This window comes from Eurosta solidaginis, chromosome 3 (assembly GCF_040869045.1).
Source record: "Eurosta solidaginis isolate ZX-2024a chromosome 3, ASM4086904v1, whole genome shotgun sequence".
Lineage (NCBI taxonomy): Eukaryota > Metazoa > Arthropoda > Insecta > Diptera > Tephritidae > Eurosta > Eurosta solidaginis.
The window spans coordinates 273005682-273030363 of record NC_090321.1 but is presented as its reverse complement, the minus strand read 5'-3'; the positions used below and the strand labels follow the sequence as shown (position 1 = coordinate 273030363).

The 24682-nt window shown below is 35.3% G+C and overlaps 1 protein-coding gene across 1 annotated transcript in view; it reads right to left on the bottom strand.

Annotated features, from left to right (window-relative positions):
• The window catches only part of Elk (Eag-like K[+] channel), a 410371-nt gene that overhangs the window by 319356 nt on the left and 66333 nt on the right, over window positions 1-24682 (bottom strand). Inside the window, exon 3 of the mRNA XM_067777239.1 lies at window positions 5964-6090. The gene's annotated coding sequence lies outside the window, so the exon portion shown is untranslated. The remainder of the gene's footprint in view (window positions 1-5963; window positions 6091-24682) is intronic.

Genomic DNA, 24682 nt, shown 5'->3' with positions numbered 1-24682 from the left:
AACAATAATATTATAAACGAGATTTACAAACAAAAGAATATTAGTCTGTATTTAAAAAAGCAATTAACTTGCACTGCAGCCACAGCCCCAAGACTATACGGCTTACCAAAAATACACAAAGATAACACCCCACTTAGACCTATATCATCATCAGTAAGTGTGCCATGTTTCAAATTATCAAAATACATAGGGAAAACTACGAAACATATTATCTCGGATAGTCTCAATATAAAAAACTCTTTTCAACTGAAGCGCAACTTAAATGATATCACAATTTCCGAAGATGAAATCCTATCTTTCCTATCTTTCGACATGGTATCCCTCTTTACTAATATACCAATTCATCTAGCGATAAATACGATCATGAAACAGTGGGGTAACCTAGAAATGCACACAACATTATCGAAGAAACAATTTCAAGCCTGTCTCGAATTCTGCTTGAGGGATAACAACTATTTCACCTATGATGGTACGTTCTACCAACAGGTGTATGGCATGCCTATGGGGAATCATCTATCGCCCACTGTAGCTGATATAGTCTTAGACAATATAATTGACGACAACATTGCTGAGCTTAAATTAAAGGACATATATATCAAATACATAAACAAATATGTAGATGATAAATTCCCTATAATTAAAACTAAGGACGTGGAAGAAATACTTAAAACACTAAATAACCAACATACCAAAGTAAAATTTACAGTATAGAAAGAGAAAAACAACAAGTTGCCCTTCCTAGATATCGAAGTTACAAAATCGAACCAAACCCTAAAAACTAATTGGTATGCTAAAGCCGTATCATCATCTAGAATAATAAATCACACATGGTTGCAAAAAAAGAACACGGCCATAAGCTTTATAAAGAAAATCTACAATTTAAGTGAACAGGAGTTCATGACCACAAATTTTAAAAAAATTAAAAATATTTTATATAAGAATGGCTACCCTAATAAATAATAGATGCATGGATAACAACAACAATTAGTCAAACCAACTGCGCGCAAAGCATCACTGTACAAACGAATGTAAAAGAAAAGCAAATATATGCAGGCGTCAATTACATACCAGGATTAACGGACAACAAAACATTGTATAGCATCACACGCAACAACAATATAAAATTTGCGCATAAACCAAATCGAACTTTGAACACAATCTTTACAAAAACAAAAGACAAAATCGACAAAGAACAACAACATAATGTGGTATACGAAATCAAATGTAATGGGAGCGCAGGAGAAACTTGCAATCAAATATACATTGGAACGATGAAGCGATCGCTAAGTGTACGAATAAATGAACATAGACTGGACGCCAAAAATAGAAAAACAACAACAGCACTATGCGAACATTTGACCAACAAAGGACACACAGCGGACTTCGAAAACGCGAAAATATTAGACGTTGAGGGGAAAGAACGAACACGAATGAAGCTGGAAGCTCTACGAATACAACAAAAAATCAATACTGCAATGAATTTCAAAGAAGACGTCAACAATATAAACTCGTATATGACGGCATTATCAACCAATGGACGAAGCAGGAAACATGAATGGAGGCAGTGAATTAAATGTAAAGTTTTGTTTATTTATGTGTTAGATGTTTAAATTTTCAATGTTATAAATTGAATGTAAGTATTATGTTAACAACAGAGTGATGTAAATTGTGTAATTCTAACTAATGGGTTAATGTTTGTTTTGTTTTATATCATATTTTATGATAAATATACAGTCTCCCTGATGAAGATGAAAAAATTTCATCGAAACGCGTAGGAGGAAAAGAGAAACCTTGTGTTTTGTCTTTATTTTATCGGCCGAAAAGTTCCAAATAATTAAAATTCTGTAAAACTGACAGATTCCTAATCAATGTAACTGATTTTTTTGTTAACACAACTGATCTCACTGGTAATTTCAACAGCGATCAACAGTCAATACATGAGCAAATTTCAAAGAGAATTTTACGCTCACTGCTTTGTACTATAGGTATGCACATATTTACGAATGCATATGGCAGCCGCCGTGGTGCGATGGTAGCGTGCTCCGCCTACCACACCGAAGACCCTGGTTTCACACCACGAGGAAAGCAACATAAAAATTTTAGAAATAAGGTTTTTCAATTAGAAGAAAATTTTTCTCAGCGGGGTCGCCCCTCGGCACTGTTCGGTTAGCACTCCGAGTGTATTTCTGCCATGAAAAGGTCCCAGTGAAAACTCATCTGCCTTGCAAATGCCGCAACATAGGTACTTTCGTACAAAGCTGTCGCAACAACTTTTTTTTGTTCATTTGACTACTAAATCGGTCATTTACGAATCAACGATTTGTGCGCAATTGATTCAACATCTTGTTGCGATGGACAAAAATTGGCAGACATTTCGGTTGAATTGAGCCGTATTTCGGTTGATTTTACCAGTCTTTTTCTTTCAGTGTATAACTTGCCAATAATACCACTTTGACAAACTGTCGATAAGAAATGGACATCCACAGTTAACAAATAGATAGCTCATTTGTAACTAACCGCTAACAAATCAATAACAAGCCACTCAGCTTCGGCTTCTGTTCTGACATCTAATCTTTTCCTCAATATCTTTTCTTCGTTTTCTTTCCTTTCCGTTCTCTTAATTGCTATTCTTCATTGTTCACTTACGCTCATATTATGTTTTCCCCTTATAGCATACGACTTGCCCAGGCTATGATTACACTTACCTTTCGCATCCATTCTGGCCACTATGCCATCACACGTTTATACATCAATAAGAGAACGACCATAATACGTAGGGACACAGCACAGCATGCCGATGTACATTTTAATGCTATCGCGACGACTAGAGGCAAGCTAGACTCTTAAAACTTAAAGGCCGAAAGGCGTGATACGAGGAGTTTTAGATGCTCACTTATCAGAGCAAGTCCGGAAAATTCTTAAATAAAAGGAAACGCGTATAAAGAAATTTTCAATACAGCAGAAAATTTTAGGTGAAGGGGCAAACAATATACAGAGCAACAGTATGGACCATGATTGGAAAGTACTTACCAGGAATGTACGAAGGTTTTTAGGAGAAGCTGGCATTAATCGTCTATCTGATATCCTCGCCAATGCAATCGGACCCTAGGACATCCATGACATTTAGCAGAGAAAAGAAGAACAATGGTCGTCAATTTGTATTTATATGGAAACTTGCCAGCTATAAGAAAGAATCCAAAGCTCCAAACTGTGTCCTGATTACAGACCTCAGTCGCAAGGAAAATTTACAAGGGCACTTTGTCCACTCGACTCTCTCGCCTGCAGATATTGTACATTGTTCGCTATTACTCCATACAACATACCAATAACTACGCCTACGCTTAAACTTTCTTAAATTTTTCATACAATATAATTAATTTTTGTAAAAAACAGTAACAAATATAAAATATTCGCAATTATTTTATCAGATAAAGAAAGTAAGTACAGCCAAATCAAAACGAACAAATAACACTGAAGATAAGCAGTATATCTACAAACCAAATTTGGTAAGGGTTCACGTTCAGATGTTTCCATAAATATCACATATGTATATATACACAATTTGACCCTCCCCCTTTTAACATAAAATAAAACAAGTAAAGAAGGCTAAGTTCGGGTGTAACCGAACATTACATACTCAGTTGAGAGCTCTGGAGACAAAATAAGGGAAAATCACCATGTAGGAAAATGAACTTGGGATAACCCTGGAATGTGCTTGTATGACATGGGTATCAAATGGAAGGTAGAGCAAAGAGTATTTTAAAGGGGATTGGGCCATAGTTCTACAGGTGGACGCCATTTCGAAGTATCGCCATAAAGGTGGACCAGGGGTGACTCTAGAATGGGTTTCTACGATATGGGTATCAAACGAAAGGTGTTAGTGAGGGTTTTAAAAGGGCGTGGTGGCAGTTGTATATGTGAAGGCGTTTACGAGATATCGAACAAAATCTACACCAGGATGACCCAGAACATCATCTGTCGGGTACCGCTAATTTATTTATATATGTAATACCAGGAACAGTATTCCTGCCGAGATTTCAAGGGTTTTTATTACACCCTGCAGAACTTTTTCATTTTCTTCTACTTAATATGGTAAGTGTCACATCCATTTTACAAAGTTTTTTTCTAAAGTTTATTTTGCGTCAATAAACCAATCCAATTACCATGTTTCATCCCTTTTTTCATATTTGGTATAGAATTATGGCATTCTTTTAATTTTTCGTAATTTTCGAGGTCGAACAAGTAAGGAAGGTTAAGTTCGGGTGCAACCGAACATTACATACTCAGTTGAGAGCTATGGTGACAACATAAGGGAAAATAACCATGTAGGAAAATGAACCGAGGGAAACAGTGGAATATGTTTGTATGAAATGTGTATCAAATGAAAGACATTAAAGAGTATTTTATGAGGGAGTGGGCCATAGTTCTATAGGTGGACGCCATTTAGGGATATCGCCATAAAGGTGGATCAGGGTTGACTCTAGAATTTGTTTGTACGATATGGGTATCAAATTAAAGGTATTAATGAGAGTTTTAAAAGGGAGTGGTGGTAGTTGTATATGTGAAGGCGTTTTCCAGATATCGACCGAAATGTGGACCAGGGTGACCCAGAATATCATCTGCTGGATACCGCTAATTTATTTATATATGTAATACCTGCCACGATTTTAAGGGTTTTTTATTTCGCCCTACAGAACTTTTTCATTTTCTTCTACTTAATATGGTAGGTGTCACAACCATTTTATAAAGTTTTTTCTAAAGTTATATTTCGCGTCAATAAACCAATCCAATTACCTCACCATGTTTCATCCCTTTTTTCGTATTTGGTATAGAATTACGGCATTTTTTTAATTTTTCGTAATTTTCGATATCGAAAAAGTGGGCGTGGCCATTGTCGGATTTCGTTCATGTTTCATACCAAGATAAAGTGAGCTCAAGTAAGTACGTGAACTAAGTTCGTTAAAGATATGTCGATTTTTGCTCAAGTTATCGTGTTAACGGCCATGCGGAAGAACAGACGAACGACTGTGTATAAAAACTGGGCGTGGCATCAACCGATTTCGCCCGTTTTCACAGAAAACAGTTAGCATCATAAAATCTATGCCCCTACCAAATTTGAATAGGATTGGTTAATTTTTGTTCGACTTATGCCGTTAAAAGTATCCTAGACAAATTAAATGAAAAAGGGCGGAGCCACGCCCATTTTGAAATTTTCTTTTATTTTTGTATTTTGTTGCACCATATCATTACTGGAGTTGAATGTTGACATATTTACTTATATATTGTAAAGATATTAAATTTTTTGTTAAAACTTGACTTAAAAAAGATTTTTTTTTTAAGTGGGAGTGGTGGTTATCCGATTTTGCAAATTTTTATTAAACATACATATAGTAATAGGAGTAACGTTCCTGCCAAATTTCATAATGATATCTTCAACGACTGCCAAATTACAACAAATTACCTTATTTTAAAAGTGGGCGGTGACACGCCCATTGTCCAAAATTTTACTAGTTTTCTATTTTGCGTCATAAGGTCAACCCACCTACCAAGTTTCATCGCTTTATCCGTCTTTCGTAATGAATTATCGCACTTTTTGTGTTTTTCGAAATTTTCGATATCGAAAAAGTGGGCCTGATTATAATCCGATTTAGTTCATTTTAAATAGCGATCTGAGATGTGTACCCAGGAACCTATATACCAAATTTCATCAAAATACCTTCTCGTGTTAACGGACGGACGGACGGACATGGGTCTATCAAATTTTTTTTTTCGATACTGATAATTTTGATATATGGAAGTCTATATCTATCTTGATTCCTTTATACCTGTACAACCAACCGTTATCCAATCAAAGTTATTATACTCTGTGAGCTCCGCTCAACTGAGTATAAAAAAAGCTGCTCTATTCTAACTGTTCAATTAATTAACGAAAGTGATTCAAGTTGTCTCATATTGGTACTCACCTAAATTGAGTGTGCTCTCGAATATCAGTACATTTATCTTCACTATTCGCTTTACACCTCACAGCTTCCACGTTTATTTGATATTGCCACTAATTTAGCTTAGCACTTCGTTCAAATATTATCAGTTCTGTAATTAGTAAAAAAAATAATCACATAAATTTATACCTAAATATCGCATCTGCATATATTTGTACATACATAAATACATACTTGTCGATATAAACGAAATTAGTTAAGCACATTTTATCATTTTGTAAATTAAAGCAAATATTTGTAAAATAAAATTACACCAACAACAATTTGGTTGAAACTGTCGAATATTTGGAAGGTGCACCTGTACAATGCGAATTTTATATGTGTGTGCCCAGTTGCCTTTAGATGTATTTATGTCGTATGTATGTACATATGTACATTATGCTTACCTACTTGCATCAAGTTAAAATTGCGAAAATGAGAAAATATAGGAAATTTCATTAGCTAACAGTAACTCAATACCACATTGTGAGTAATAGCCCAAAGCACTTATTACATGTGCTTGCATATCCAACGGTTTCTGAAACACAAGCAGCCCGCAATGGGCTTTTACTTTCACGAGTATTTGAATTTTGCAGCAAATGTTCGCGTATGGGAACGGCAAATTTGCAACGGGACGATGATAAGTTTTTCGTTTATTTTTTGTGTGAAATGAAAAAAAGAGAAAAAGGGTTACTGCTGCTGGAAAACTAAAAATACTTGAAAGTAGTGAAAGGCATTTCAAGAAATATATGGAAATTTTCAAAACGATTAGCTGCGTTGCGGATTGACTAGTTCGGTTGACACTAATTATATTTTAGCGCAAAGTAGTCTCTCAATTTGGCGGCCGACGTGGTGTGGTGGTATCGTGATCCGTATACCACATTGAGGGTCCTTGGTTAGACTCCCGGGCAAAGCGACATCAAAATTTAGAAATATGTTTTTTCAATGAGCTTTTCTAATCGGGATCGCCTGTCCGAAATGATTGGGAAAACACTCCGAGTGTATTTCTGCCATGAAAAGCTTATCAGTGAAAATTTATAACATATAGGTTTCATCCTGCCAAAAAAAAGGAGCACGGTGAAAATTAGAAGAGAAACTGTGCCTAAATATCCTGGCGCCAAGTAATTTTTCTTTTACTCTCTAAATTTTTGAGACTTCTTTGGTACACGAGTGTAGTATCACAATCTGTTGGTTATTTGTTAGAACTAATTTGAGCCGGCCACTTTATAATATTTCGCCTTCTACGACCTACTCCTGGAACCGATAATAAAGTTCTCTCAGAACAAGAAATGTCAAGTGAAATTCTATATTCTATATTCCATACATTCCATACTCCGTATTCTAAGCATATGAATCGAAACAAAAGTAGTCTTCGTACCGGAAAAATGCGCGGGCTTCACATAAAAAGCCCAGTAATATGCGACCGATAAACTTTACGACCTTTCTCCTCTAAACCCTTAAAAGGCTGAATTTTCACATTGAGAACTACACGCACATAGAAACACTTGTCAAATCTCAACTCGTGTACACCAAAATCAAATTTTTCGAAAGAGATTGCCTTCAAGGACTTCCTTCTAGGCACAGAGGGGGCATTTAGTCACGTCCATCTGCAAGCAGTAATCTATTCCTTACTGTGCAAGATCGACCAGCAACTTTTCACAAGTATAACTACTGTTGCATATCTGGGAGGCTCTTCCATAATATTTCACTTCCCATGGAGGTGTATTATCCTCTTTACTCTTGTACCTAACGGTTAAAATTAAAATGCACCGGTTGCAAGTTATCGCTTACACCGTTTCTAGTATCATCCGAAAAATCTCTTCAGGCCCTTTGCTACTGCATACCGTTTAAACCCACGTAGAGGACTAGTCTCGTGCAACCGGCATCAAAGTGATTTTCGCGAATACTGAAATGGTTCCATTCACCAGACGCTACAAAATAAAACCTTTCAAATCACCAGATGTTAAAAATCTCGTAGCTACTCTAGACGGTAATTATACCCGAAACAAGAATGTCAAGGACATCGAGAAGGACAAACTATTCGGTTTGAAGCCACACATTATGCATTGGTATATGGATTAGGCCCAGAATTAGGCTTTTGAAGTATAATAACCCTGCAGAAAATACACAAAAACAAGTAAGGAAGGCTAAGTTCGGGTGTAACCGAACATTACATACTCAGCTGAGAGCTTTGGAGACAAAATAAGGGAAAATCACCATTTAGCAAAATTAACCTATGGTAACCCTGGAATGTGTTTGTATGACATGGGTTTCAAATGTAAGGTATTAAAGAGTATTTTAAAAGGGAGTGGGCCATAGTTTTATAGGTGGACGCCATTTCACGATATCGCCATAAAGGTGGACAAAACATCATCTGTCGGGTACGGCTAATTTATTTTTATATGTAATACTACGAACAGTATTCCTGCCAGGATACCAAGGGCGTTTGTTTTCGCCCTGCAAAATTTTTTCATTTTCTTCTACTTAATATGGTAGGTGTCACACCCATTTTACAAAGTTTTTTCTAAAGTTATATTTTGCGTCAACAAACCAATCCCATTACCATCATCTCTCATTCATCTCTTTTTTCATATTTGGTATAGAATTATGGCATTTTTTTAATTTTTCGTAATTTTCGATATCGAAAAAGTGTGCGTGGTCATAGTCGGATTTCGGCCATTTTTTATACCAAGATAAAGTGAGTTCAGGTAAGTACATGAACTAAGTTTAGTAAAGATATATCGATTTTTGCTCAAGTTATCGTGTTAACGGCCATGCGGAAGGACAGACGGTCGACTGTGTATAAAAACTGGACGTGGCTTCAACCGATTTCGCCCATTTTCACAGAAAACAGTTAGCGTCATAGAATCTACGCCCCTACCGAATTCCACAAGGATTGGTAAATTTTTGTTCGACTTATGGCATTAAAAGTATTCAAAACGAATTCAGTGAAAAAGGGCGGAGCCACGCTCATTTTGGAATTTTCTTTTATTTTTGTATTTTGTTGCACTATATCATTACTGGATTTGAATTTTGACATAATTTACTAATATACTGTAAAGATATTAAATTTTTTGTTAAAATTTGACTTTAAAAAAAAAATTGTTTTAAAGTGGGCGTGTTCGTAATTCGATTTTGCTAATTTTTACTTGGCATACATATAGTAATAGGAGTAACGTTCCTGCCAAATTTCATCATGATATCTTCAACGGCTGCCAAATTACAGCTTGCAAAACGTTGAAATTACCTTCTTTTAAAAGTGGGCGGTGCCACGCCCATTGTCCAAAATTTTTACTAATTTGCTATTCGGCGTCATAAGGTCAACCCCCCTACCAAGTTTCATCGCTTTAGCCGTCTTTGGAAATGAATTATCGCACTTTTTCGGTTTTTCAAAATTTTCGATATCGAAAAAGTAGGCGTGGTTATAGTCCGATTTCGTTTATTTTAAATAGCAATCTGAGATGAGTGCCCAGCAATCTACGTACCAAATTTTATCAACATACCTCAAAACTTACCCAAGTTATCGTGTTTACGGACGGACGGAGGACCGGACATGGCTAAATGAATTTCTTTTTTCGCCCAGATCATTTTTATATATAGAAGTCTATATCTATATCGATTATTTTATGCCGTTACGGATTACCGTTATGTGAACAAAGTTAATATACTCTGTGAGCTCTGCTCAGCTGAGTATTAAAAGTATTATTGCGCAAAGAACTGGGGTATACAGTTGGTCCCAACTGCATTCTTTATATACATATTTTTATAGCAATTTTGAAACTCATCTTTCGCAAAGTGGTCCATGTTTGGTGCCCAACAAAGAATAACGTATACTATGAAACGGGAGGGCTATGCAGATCATCAGTGATCTTGAAAGTTACTTCGACAGCAGCACTGTTCAAATTAAGCAAACTTTTTAATAATATGTTTGATCCTTACGGACCAACAGGTTCGAACTAACTTTTTATTTAAGTCAACCAAATTTTGCTGAGTATAATCTTCTAAGCATGCATCAGCCCCCCTCATGCATTGACATTGTAGGTACTCTAAAAGCCTTAAATGTAAGTGAAATGAGAATTTAAGCGAAAACTACGCTGTAGTCGTACTTAAAGTCATTCGTCGCATGAGATTCAGTTAAAGTCATATAGATAAAAGCCGTTAAAAGTACTCATCCACGCTATAAAAGCTTTAGGTGTTTTTTTTTTTTTTTTTGCATTCTTACACCCTCCTACATTTTCAGATCTTAGTTAGCATGACCCATTTTATTACTATTAAAATTTATTCAAATGTTTGTAGTTATTGTTGTTTTTGCTGTAGGAACTATTTGTACATTTTTTTTTCGCTCTTCCTGTTTTACGTTTACGCTGTTAGTGTTGAATTCTCAACACCTGCACTTTTTACTCAATCACAGAGCAAATCTGATAAAAAATAACTGAGTATAAAAATGCAAATGGCACCTGCTGGTTCGTCCGATTGCGTCAACGTTATGTGTATGTGTATAAAGCTAGGTGAGACTGTTAATTAAATGTATTTACTTTATGTTTGTATACAAGTAAATAAACCTCAGGTACTTTCAACCCTATACTAGCATGAGTTCCCCAACTTATCCATACATACGTAAATGAAGATTTTCTCAGTGTCTTAGCGTATTTTATTAGATTTAGAGAGAGTGATGTGGCAAACAGGAAAGGACTACTTAAGTGGCGTAAATAAAGCTGCCCATGAGGTGCATTAAATTACTAATGATGTTTGTATCATTTGTAGACAATATTTTTGATAGCTATGGAAGGTAGATTAAGAGAGTCTATAAAATACTATTAAGGATGTCGCTTGAAGTTTAACGAAATAAAATCGAATAAGTTGAAAATCAAATTTCACTGCAACCACAGCAGTGTAACTAAAAAAAAAGATTATAAAAAAATTTTAAGGACTATCTTTATATAAATGGACCAAAAAATAGAAGGCAATTTTTCCTTTAATACAGACATAGTCTTGCTGAATTTTGACTAAAAAACTTTAACAATAGCTCTTGAAAAAGAATTTTGGGATTCAAAACTATAAAAGAACCCCCTAAATGCGTTGCCTGCTTTTTAGAATAGAACAACAACCCTTACGCGGCGTACAAAAGGCGTAACACTTCAGCCAGAAAAGGAAACGCTAAGAGATATGCAATTATAATTGTGGAAATGTCGCTCACAAATACACGCGCATGTGAGAGAAGCTATAAAAATTGTGCATCTGTAGTTATAGCTGAGAAACTTATAGCAGATAACCAACTAGTAGATTCTAGAACAGAACCGCCTAGAAATGTCAACGAGGAATGCAAACACTATAAAAGGCAGCAACAGCAGAGGCGCACCAATTAGTTGGATTTAAGACGTTATCTAGCGAGCAAGCTATTAGTTGCGAGTTATAAGTGTTATTGTGAAGTACTTTAATAAAGGCCATTTTGCGTTATTAAATATTGGAGTTATTTAGTGATCCGAACGTTAGCAGAAGATTGCAAATAAACGGAATTTCAGTAAAATTGTTACAATATAAAGGTAGTAAAATATACTCAGGCCAAAACAAACATAAGAAGTTTTATTTTTTACAGACAGCACCGATTACATTTGGTGGGCACCGTGGCGTGGCTCGTCTACAACACCGAACTACTGAATATAAGTCCCTTAAAATAAAATAATATTAAAAAGTAAAAGCAAATAACAAAAAATTTGAAAAAAAAATTTATAAATATATAAATAAAAACAAAAAAATTAAAATGAACTTAGACAGACTTCATTAAATTCAATCAAACTAAATTAAATTTATTTAATAATTTGGGAAAAATTTAAACAACGTGTATTTATAACCAACATGAGGCTCTTCCAAAATACCCAAAAATTTATATTTCTGGATAAAGTTACATCTGGTGTGGCTTAACTCCAACCCCTCGTGGAGCTCTGATTAACTTAAAAAAAGTAGTTTCCAAAATTACCCCTATATTTTTACACATCGAACTTTAAGGATACTTGGTTTTTAATTTTTTTTTTTAATTCTTTAACAAAAATTGTATAACTAAAGTCTTCTTTATAAATTTTGAAATGATGGAACTGCACTTTTATCACTGAACAATTTTTAATCGAATTTGTTAATTAAAAGGTTAAGATTATTAATCTATAACCCACTGGGTAATTGGAGACAATTTCATCGCCGGTATTGTTTTTTAATTACGTGAAATAGCTGGGGTAATTTGAGTATTAACGGCACCCATCTGATGTTTACAGCTTTACAAAATTATTTAATTGGAGTGTGAAAATTCCAACTTCAATTAAAATCAGAAAAACTCAGGTCGCCTATTTACTTTTGCTAGTTTTGTTCAACTCGATCAGTCGTATGGCGGATCAAACTTTACTCGCAATAAAAATATAGCAACGCTTCATTATTGTGTGCTTCGAAATCATCAAACTTTCGAAGCACAAAATATAGTCAAAGGGTAGTCAAAGAGTGTTGTGGGAAAGCCTATGCTAGCATCGGAATCGACATGAACATCATTTTGACTTGAGACTTAGCACTTGCTACCGAATAGAACCCGCAAATCTCTTCTCAAAAAGCTCTCTACGGGTAAAGCTACCTCTGTTGTGGTATATATAAAACCCCTTGTTGAGCACTAGTTAATTTAAAAACATAAGTTTTCTAGACGTGCACCTGTATGTTTACAAATCGAACTTCACGAGTAATTGGTTAGTTTGAACCGGCCGGCCCGTCAGGCTATAGTATTACTAGAGGTTTTATCAACGACCAAACTGAAAAATCGTATCTTATATCATAAAATAGCTCCGTCTTCTTGGGAAATATAATAAGCTTTATAGGACTATTGCCACTTGCTGCTTCTAGACCTGATAGCTCTATCACTCCTAATAGCTGGAGTCTTAGTAATTCATACTCATGGTATTTTTTTCTAATATTTACCTTGACTGTTGACGCTTTCAAGTCGCTTTTATTAAGCAATCTACTTTTTGCAGCATTCTATGCTGCATTGAATAAAGTTATTATTCTACCCTTGTGCTCACATGTCTACCGATATGCATAATTCATTTTTTAGATTTTGATGTCTAACTTATACTTTGTTTCGTTTGTTTTTATACAAAATAGCATACAAACAGATCAGACATAAACAAGACAGTTGGCAGAAAAATAACAATATATATATCTACATGAGTACTCAAATTAATACGCTTGACTTCACAAAATGCTTTATAGATTTTTTTGTTGTGCTATTTTGATTTTTTACACAATTTTGTGGTATTCAAGGTGCCGGCGTATGTTATTCGTTTGAAAATATGTAAACACTTGTGGTTTGGTGGAATGAAGTTAATAAGGAATGGCGCAGATGTTCATCATAGTAGGTGCTTTCACGTCAATGTACTTTTGCTTCGAGAAATATTTTTAAGGAAAATTTTATATTTATATATTTTTAAAACTCAAGGGCGACAATAAAAAGCACTTTTTTAATTTAGTGTGTAACACTCTTTTTCTTATTTCTTCTGAGAAATCTTATAAGAAAGAATAAAAGTAGTCTAATTGTGGATGAAAGCTGATTATATGTAGCTACTTAGTTGTAATCTACTACGGACGACCAAAACCATTTAAACGGTTAAGTAAGTGAGTAAGTTATCTGCTATTATATACTACACAATAAATGCTTAAAATCAAGTCATAACAATTCTTACTACTAGCCTTAAGAGATATTCAATAGGATGCCTTGTACAATCCTTATTTATACGGGCAAGTCCTATGTACCGGACGCGACATTCTACGCACTTCAACCTGCATAAAAGAGAACATGAACAGCAGGCTGAGTACATAATACAATGTTTGAAAAGTACTACCAGAAGAGTGCTTCATTCCGTTAAAAATGTTAGTGCCTCAAATATTTAGGTACTTACATATTGACCTTATATATTGCGGTTCGGGGGCAACACGAAATAGAAGTAATTTCTTAATGCTTGTGAATGCACAAAATGAGGAGAGGAGAGCAATTTTTTTAAATATCAGTTATCTATACTTACAAGATGAGACGTTCCTTTTCCCGATACAATTTCTCCATGAGATGTATCCACTTCCTCAGTAAACAGCAGCACTTGTCATATTGTAGCTTCTGCAAAAAAAATGCATTCACCTCGCTCGAAATCCCTTAATTTTTATCCATGTCCTTCCCTTCTCTAGGTTCTTTTTCTTCTTGTCTTCTCCGCACAATTTTTCCATTTTCTTCTCCATTTCCCACCACCCTCTTTCTTTCCTCTCTCACACCCTCCTTATCTTCTTCCTCTCGCCCTTCTCTTTCTCTCCATTTCCAATTCAGACGGCTATCTCTTATTATATTCAGCTGAGCAGAGCTCACAGAGAATATTAATTTTGTTCGCATAACGGTGCCCTGTAACGACATAAACTAAGCGAGACAGATATAGACTTCCATATATCAAAATGATCTGGGCGAAAAAAGAAATTCATTTAACCATGTCACTCCCTCCTTCCGTCCGTTCGTCCGTCCGTGCATAAACACGATAACTTGAGTAAATGTTGAGGTATCTTGATGAAATTTGGTACGTACGTTCCCGGGTACTCAGCTCAGATCGCTATTTAAAATAAACAATATCGGACTGCAACCACGCCCACTTTTTCGATATCGAAAATTTCGAAAAACAGAAAAAGTGCGATAATTCAATACCAAAGACGAATTAAGCGATGACGCGTGGTAGGTGGGTTGACTTAATGACGCAGAATAGAAAATTAGTAAAATTTTGGACAATAGGCGTGGCACCGCCCACTTTTAAAAGTAGATAATTTAAAAGTTTTGCAAGCTGTAATTTGGCAGTCGTTGAAGATATCATGATGAAATTTGGCAGGAACGTCACCCCTATTACTATATGTGTGCTAAATAAAAATTAGCAAAATCGGATTACGAACACGCACCCTTTTTAAAAAAAAATCTTTTAAAAGTCAAATTTTAACAAAAAATTTAATATATTTACAGTATATAAGTAAATTATGTCAACATTCAACTCCAGTAATGATATGGTGGAACAAAATACAATAGTAAAAGAAAATTTCAAAATGGGCGTTTCTTTTAATTTGTCTAGAATACTTTTAATGCCATAAGTCGAACAAAAATTTACCAATCCTTGTGAAATTTGGTAAGGGCAAAGCTCCTATATTTGGTAAGGGCAAAGCTCCTATATTTGTTTTCTGTGAAAATGGGAAAAATCGGTAGAAGCCACGCCCACTTTTTATACACGGTCGACAGTCTGTCCTTCCGCTCGGCCGTTAACACGATAACTTCACCAAAAATCGATATATCTTTATTAAACTTAGTTCACGTACTTATCTGAACTCAGTTTTTCTTGGTTTTAAATATGGGCGAATTCCGACTATGACCACGCCCACTTTTTCGATATCGAAAAATTCGAAAAATGAAAAAAAATTCCACAATTACATACCAAATACGAAAAAAGGGATGAAACATGGTGATTGGATTGGTTTTTTGACGCAAAATATAACTTTAGAAAAAACTTTGGAAAATGGGTGTGACATCAACCATATCAAGTAGAAGAAAATGAAAAAGTTCTGCAGGGCGAAATCCAAAGCCCTTGGAATCATCACAGGAATACTGTTCGTGGTATTACATATATAAATAAATTAGCGGTACTCTTCAGATGATGTTCTGGGTCACCCTGGTCCATTATCTCGAAGAAGCCTTCACATATACAACTAAGGTTCAATCCCTTTTAAAACCCTCATTAATACATTTAAACTGATACCCACATCGTACAAAACATTACAGAGTCACCCCTGGTCCACCTTTATGGCGATTTCTCGAAAAGGCGTCCACCTGTTGAACTATGGTCCACTCCCTTTTAAAATACTCTTTATTACCTTCCATTTGATACCAATGTCATACAAACACAATTCAGGGTTACCCTAGGTTCATTATCCTACAGAGTGATTTTCTCTTATTTTGCTCCAAAGCTCTCAGCTGAGTATATAATGTTCAGTTACACCCGAACTTAGCCTTCCTTACTTGTTTTACTTTTTCTCTTTTCAGCTTACATATATCTTTTGTATAACTATCCCTAAATACGTTCATTTATGGAAGGAAATATTCCATTAGCTGACAAAAAAAATTTCCAAAAATCAGTAGATTTTGTTTATATTTATTTATATATATATTTATATTTAATTCAATAATTCTGCATTCGCAGTAAAATTATAAAAATTCTAAGTAAAAATTTCGAAATTTTTTTGATGATTCTTGTTTCGAAAACTAACTTGAGCGAGTTTTGCTTAAGATCTTTATCTTTACCTTGATTTATTTGCAAGTTTTACATATTTTATTAAAAAAATTACAAACAAAATTTTTCTTAAGCATACCTCGTTGAAAACAGGCAAAAAATCCTTGTCCCAATACTATTTTCCATGAAAAAACTGTAGCTGTGATTTTGTGTGCCCCATAGAGAAACCAATAACGAATAATTTTGACCTAATAAATTCTAATACATATAAAAATTTAAATATTTGGATTATTTCGAAATATTAGCTGTTCTTTTACTTCCCTTGTACGTCTACATGCCTACAAGGAATAATCCGAGCTGGTTTTAAGATATAATTTGATTTTCTGTCGTATTACATAGCAGTACTTAATGACTTAAGTGAATCACATTATAGGAAAATTTGAAACAAAATTTCATTTGAGTTCAGAAGTAGTACACATGTCATATTCCCACATATCGCATCGCATGCTGTCAACTTTTGTTTCGAAATCAGCTATTCGAGGAATATGTAAAACAAAAATGCTTAACAGAAATGCAGTGAAAATTTTTAAATGTTAACTTTGGTTAATCAACAGCTAACCAGGTATTTTTGTAGTATGTACAAAAATAAAATAAACAAAAAATAAATATAAGACTCAAGTTTATATAAAAGTATAAAATGATTTAATGTCCATAAGTTTAAGTACTCAGCAGAAGCGGCAAGTGAAAAAAATGCTAAAATATTAGAAATTTTGTTTGTTTTTTTTTTTTGTCTGTGCGTAAAGAAAAATCTACGCAGAATTTATGTTTATTCAAGTGCAAGTAGACAGTGAAGTTAAATTGCTATTTAAATAAGTTCACAAATTGAAAACAAGCATGCGACCGTCTCTTCTTTGTATCACTGGATCAAGTTTCGGAAAAGAGGAGGGATTCAAAAAAGTTTTTTTCTTTCAATGCAGCGGAAAAGTAAGCAATGCAGAGAATAATTAAGAAATGTAAAAAAAATAGGCAAAGGTGGATATCGATACCGTTAGACCTTCCTTCGCTTTACATAACTGGGAATAAGATGTGATTCCTATTTTATCTTATGAGTCACTAGCGATATAAAAGATTCTCCATTGAGTTTATACTTTTTTGTGACTTCGATTGCCGTATTAAACACGACTTTTATATAGACAAATTCCTTCACATCCTTTGAATTGGGGATCTAAGTATAAACAGAATTTTTTTTGGTTGGCTCTCTTAAAAGACAAGAATGAGTCAGCTGCTCATACCTTCATCCTTTCAATATAATACACAATACTACTCTATGTGACTTACTCAATTAACACAAAGGAAGTACTAATATAGATGTACTAGCATAGAGGACTACTTTTTCTTGTTTCTTATATCTGCGTTTAATTTTTTTAAAACGGCTATTGTTTTGATGTTGTTGCTTATGTGGCATACGTCATAAATGTTAAGCAGTTCATAACATCGACTTTGAAAATGCTGAGAAAAAGGAATTTCGAACATTTTCAGAAATCACGGTAAGGCAAAATGTAGCCAATATAAAATAAAAATACAACGAAATCTCGATAAAACAAAATCCCGACAACTCTTAAACCCGATTAGGTAAAATATAGGCACATCTTCTGTTATGACACAACATATACCGAAGTTCGAAAGTTTATGTTAAACTCCAACAAACCTGGACATATAATGAAAGCACTGTTTAGGGTTTCAGCTTTTTAAGTACCGCGAAGATATCCGGCAAACAAGTATTCAGTCGGTTGAACAAAGGACCTTAAAATGACCTAAGCTTCATCCGCTTAAATTCGGTAAAGCCTTATGCCGATTTTTGTCCTGTAAACCTCGTCCTTAGAGAACAATACCTGAAATTCGGAGAAGAGGAAGGCGAAATAAGATTCCTGGGGATACGCGTAATACTTTAGCACAACTTTGATCTGAAAATTTTTAAAGGTAAAACTTTTACTAATCCAGAATCAACGTAGTGTGCATTAAATGTCGTACTTGTAAAGTGTCCCCAATGACGCCAGTCATCTTTTCAATTTAGTCATAAAACAAACGCCTCTATCAAAACTGTGTCTATGTACCAACCCTGCTAAGACTACAGCCTTGCATTGACTTCCGTTAGGGGATACTGATGGCTATTTTCGAGTGACCGCACATATTGCATGGGGCAAACCACTACTGCTAGAATAAAAAGAAAATGAAGAAAAGTTTAAGCAATATTCTAAAAAATTTTTACATTTGGTCCAGATTTTTCTGGCATTATAATTAGCCCGAATATTGTTGTGTTTGGGATTTGAATGCTCAGAATTTGGGATTTTGTAAGTACAGCTTATTTTTAATGCCAAGGGAAGGGTATAGATGTTAGGGAAGAGTAGAGATGTTTGAATGATTGACTGCGTTTTGTAAAGCTTAGAGGCCTCTTATGACCGCCATGCTTTTACGCAAACACATGTTGAGTTCCAATACCCTATGAGGCATTTGCGATCTTGTGTTAATTAATTACCGATATTTTTATCACTTTATGTGCGGTGAAGATTTTGGTTGTGGACAAGATGAAGTATTTGCTGTCATCCAAGTAAGGATTGGCGCATTAGCACCTTAGCGACATCACTGTAAACTCGAGGATCGCTAATCCCACACCATTAACAGTAAAAACAATTTCAAATTGGAACTCAAATGATCCTTGTATTATTCGAGAGAAACTTGTACGGAAGATTTATGGTCCTGCTCGATGTTGTCGGTGGCGAGTACCGAAGGAAGTATAATAGTGAGCTGTTTAATTCTTACACGAACAGGAAAATAATGCAACGAGTAACGGCCAAAGGCCTCACTGGTTGGCTCATGGACGAAAACGCGACCGCCAAGGAACTACTTCTAAAGACATCCATTTTTGGAAGCATAAGAAAAGTGATATCTCCACTGTATGGGACGAATACAGTGGGGAAATACTTGGTCTCCCTTGTCGCTCACAAATGACATCAGTTACCGAGAAACATGACTACACTCAGAAAAAATTTGAATGAAATGACACTTATGAAATTTTTTCCCTTCGCATGGCCAAAATTTCTCAGAATGAGGAAAAATTCCTCAATTTGAAGAAATTTGGAAATGCGAATGAGGAAAAACTTTTTTAAGTGTCCTTTCGTTCCCATTTTTCTTCAATCGAGAGAAATTTTTTTCAGAGTGTAGCTGCCATGACTTATTACGAAACGGCCAAAGTCGTCTAATGTGATGTTGAGAGCCGCCATACAGTATGCGTAACATATTTAAGTTACAAATGGGAGGGAGGTGCTCGACAACCCACAAAATGATGCATGCTTTTTGCCAAATGTTGACGTCTTTTTCTCAAAAAACCATAACCGCAAAATTGGTTTGAACAACCTTTTGTTATAAAATTACGATACCTCTTGGAAAAACATCTAACCTCGCCTAAGAACATAATAAGTTTGCATTGTGAAAATTCATTTTTCCCAAGCTTCCTTTTTTTGATTTTTGTGCGTAGATTGGTCATTTGATCACAAAGGCACGGTAACACTCGGTTGCGTTATAATATCAAGTTCATAGCCAAATATGTTAGCAACTTTTATTTTCACAAACAAATAAAAAACAAAAAACAAAAAAATATTTCACCTTCAGTCAATTCAATTAACTTTTGTGAAGTACACTCGAATTCCACAGAGAACTCTTTGTATCAATGTTTGCTACAAATTAGCTGAAATTTATGTTGCTCATACGACGCGGTGGACGCAATGGTGAAGCATACCATTTCGCTAATTAAATTCCACGCTTATGCTTGCTTTTGTTTTGCTTTTGCTGTTATTATGGCTATTCACTATTTGCCTGTAACTACTTTTCACTCACTTTATTTTGTGTGTTAATTGGGAGCTAAAGTTTTGAGACAATAGAAAAACTTTGCAGCAGATTGCCAATTATAGTAAAAACAAGTAAGGACGGGACTTTAAAAAGTATAGAGACATCATAAATACTTACTTGCTATAAATACACCATCTCTTTAAAGGAGCTGAGCAATAATCTTATTGCTAGCCCATGACACAATAAAACCAGACAAGTGAAGTCATTACAAATTGGATCTAAATGTTGCTTCTTGACTTATTTAGGAGGAAACTTAGTAGACTTTGTCCAGTCTGCAAGAGGGGAACCCTGCAAACTGCACCAACTATCTTTTAATCAACCTTCTTAGTATCGCGTATAAGGTCCTATTAAGTGTATTTCGTGAAAGATTGAAGACCACCATAATTCGGCTAATTCAACCTGATCAGTGCGGCTTCAGACTTGGTAAATATCCCATCGACGACCAAATTTTTCACTATGCGCCTAATCTTGAAAAACACTCGCGAAAAAAGTGTTGACACACATCACCGTTTCTCGATTTTAAAGCCGCGTTGGACAGCACTAAAAGGAGGAGCATAAATGTTGCTATTTCTGAATATGGTTTACTGCAAATTGTATACGGCCTCCGCATTGAGCAATCCCATCAGCTCAGCCAGAATTGGGAAGAACCTCTCCGAGTCGCTCTAAACTAAAAGAGGTTTGGTTCCTATGGAAAATAATACAATCAGCAAAAATTAGCCACTCTCGTATGATTTTCTATAAAAGCAGCCATAAATTCGAAATAGCAAAGACTTCGTTTATTTGGGAACTAGTATTAACACAAAAACAACTGTAGCTTTCAAATCCAGCGAAGAATCACTCTTGCCAATAAATGCTACTTCTGACTAAGTAGACAGTTGAACAGTAAAGTTCTCTCTCGGCAATCGAATATCATGCTCTACAATTCACTTGTCCTAACCGTCCTGCAGTATGATGCAAAAGCATGGACCATGACCACATCAGATGAGGCAACACTAGGAGTTTGAGATAAAATGTTTCCGAAAAGTTTATGGCCCTATGGGCTTCGGCGACGAAAAAGATTCGAGCTCTTTGCAATCACCAACATAGTCCGGCGAATTAACACACAGCGATTATTATGGCTAGGTCATGTTATGGAAATGAAAGATGATGATCCGGTCGAAAGAGCGTCCTTGTCGGAACCCGCCTTTTGAATCAAAAAAAAGAGGGCGGCCACCATTCCTAAAGGACAAGGTGAAAAACGATTTGAGTTCCCTGTTTTTGACTAATTGGTGCAAATGAAAAAAACGAAGAAGTAACTGGCATGCCATCTTGAACGACTACCACCGTTGAAACAGTTAAGCACCAATTAAGAAGGTAAGTAAGCGTCTAAAGTCTTAAATCCCAAAACTATGGCGGGATAACCTCCGACGGAGCATGCAACCACCACACCAAATTGAAATGAAATTTTGGTTAAAGAATAGGAATCTTAATAAAATTATCTAAGAATTCCGATAAAATTGGAAAAGTGTGACAAAAAATTTTATAACTGATTAACAATACTAATTTTTAATAACAAATTCAGAGAGTTTATCTTTTTGCATATTCAAAACTAAAATTCGGTGATATCAAAATCCCAAAAAAAAATCCACGAGCACTTTAAATTGCGAAAATACCGAATATACGATTTTTCATATTTATTCTACCATGAAGGGAATCAAATAAATTCCACGCTTTTTGTTTAGTTGCGATTATTATTTACTGCGTTATTATTAAAAAGATTAAATGAAGCATAAAGATACAATAAATTATTTTAATTCGGAAATAAACTAGAAAAGAACTTCCTCAACTTCAGGAGCGACGCGCCGAAAATAGAGAAATATTAAAATTGAATAAAAACGCAAAAGTGCGTAAGGATCACTGTACATGATTGATCACAAATTGTGCCAAACTATAACACCTCCGACACATAAACACTTTTTCATATAGATGAGTTTAACCCAAGCTTATGCATTATGAGTAGATTGCACGCATTTTTATGGAGAACGGTAGAATGAGCGACACTGGCGCCATCTGATATTGAAAAGTAGCCAACTCCCCAATTTTGTTCCAAGCAAATCATAAGAAGAAAAATTTGACATTTGCTTTGGCTAAGGGTGTTGGCACACTTTGCAAGTGAAAATATTTTTCCTACTGGATGAGAAATTTTCTAACATTTTTCACAATTAAAAAACAGCAATATAACAATCGAATATGACACAAGATATGTTAGCAAGTATTTTTGTTGTATAGGGAGAATGTTTACAACAGTGTTTCGCGAAATTTTGTATGTGAATGGCAAGGCGTAATAAACTTCAATTGCCAAGTCTGAAGTTCCTTCATATTTACAAACGCAACATCTTGATTGATTGTGGCGATGTTAATGGAAAGCATAAGCTTGTGTTAAACGCATCCATGTGCAAAATTTCATTGTACTGCGGCCTTAACAATAACAAAAGGAAAAGTAAACAGTATGGCTAAAGAAAGAAAATAAAATACACACGAAACGATGACGCTATCAATAATAGCAACAGAAATAGATTTCCATTGTGAAAATGTAGTACTAAATACAATTTAAATTTATATATTAGGAATATTCCAAAAAGAAAGTGCCAGGCCATACATCAGGACAGGTGGAATGAGTGACTTTGAGAATGTGATTATTGTTTGTAAAGCCTCTCTCTTTACTTTTTAATCGCGTACTCATTCCAAAGAACAACTTGTTGGCGAAAGTTATTTTTCGTTTGCTTTCTAAGCTGACATTGTTTTTAATGTGAGTGCTGGTTACCAAATGCAATCCTTCACAGTCTCGAATTTATGTATATCCGTCAACAGTAACGTGGTTGCTAAGGAGCGAATTCTTCGATTTTTCCTTGGATGAGAGCAAGTACTTCGTCTTATCCGCATTCACACCAAGACCCACTTTTTGCTTCTGTATCCAATCTAGAGAAGGCAGCGCTTACAGCGCGTTTGTTTATCAGCATAAACCAGTAACTGTACGCTCTTATAATAGACCGTGCCATCTTGGCTCAGAAAAAGCAGCATAAAAGCAACTTCTTCTCAGACTCTCAAAGGCTAAAAATATAAAAAGACAGTGATTGTCGATTCTTCTGTTCCTATTCTTCTCTAAGATGAGGCGTATCGTAAGGAAGTGGTCACTTGTAGATTTACCAGGTCTCATTCGGCACTGTTAAGGTCCAATCAGTTTGTTAACTATAGGCGTCAGTAGATAGAACCGTATAATCGATATTAAGCAGGCTGATTCCGAGTAAATTGGTTGACCTTATTTTTCCGATGCAGCGCGTCACTCATAATGTTACCAGTTGTTTTTGTGAGCTCGCTAGAAACCTATGGTTTCAGTAGCGGCGCTACATTATGACAGAGAAGTATACTTACATTGCTTACACGGCCACATCTTCAGATCCAAGATTGTTCTCGGTGAGCTGGTGTGGACGCCGGAAGAAATAATCATTAGCTGTTTTTTTCGTGAGCACCTTTTCTACGGCAAACTTTCTTTGTGCCACTGCACGCACTTTCTTTGCTGCGTACAGGCGTGTACGTGTCTTGACTGATACAAGGATTGGCCTGAGTCGATTTTGGACCTCGTAGAGTATGAATATTCAATGTTATGTTTGCAGTCGATCACTACATGATCAATTAGGTTTTGTGTCTTCGATAAAAAGACATCTATGTAGCATGGTGTATCTTTTTATGCTGGGAGTCTCTACCCATGTGGAGATGTTACATCGTGGAGACTTAATTCCTCGACTGCAGGATAAGGCATCCCTTACTTGCCAACCCAGTCGTCGTGTTTTAAGTTTTTCATAAGCAGTCTCTGTCCATTTCTCACGCATCTTCTATAGGTGCGCAAGCATATATAAACGACATACTGAAAAACTTCGCCTTGATGCGGACCGTGGCGAGACGCTCGTTTAATAGTCTTGAATGATAGCACTTGGTTGTGAAGTTTCTCAACTTTCGTTATGTATAGTTGATATGAGCAAAAATTATGCGGCTATTCTTCAAAGAAAGTCTCATCAATGTTGTTGTGTTCAACAAGGACTTATGTGGCTTCTATCAGGATATCGTTTCATGGAGATGGCAATTTCCGTCAGCAAATAATTTTTAATCTTTTCAAATGTAACGATGAAATTATTTTTTTGACTACTTCCGATTGCAGCCATGATGAGTCGAAATTCTTATAGTATTGTAGATGGCATGTTTTTTTTTTTTATTCCGAAACTTGCACGTTTGTGCAAATCTAATGTTTATAAAGAAATGTTTACCTATCAAAGACTTTGTATAAAATGTAGAAAAAGTTCATTGCGAAATATTTTGTAAACGGAAAAATAGCAGCAATAGGCTGCGTTGTATATATGTGTACTTGAAGGCATACATCTAAGTATATAAAAAGCTTTTAGCGGCATACAGAAATGATACATATATATATATCTATTGGAGCGATTTTCCGTCACCTCTTCTCAAATTTGGTTTCGAGATAAAAATATTTCG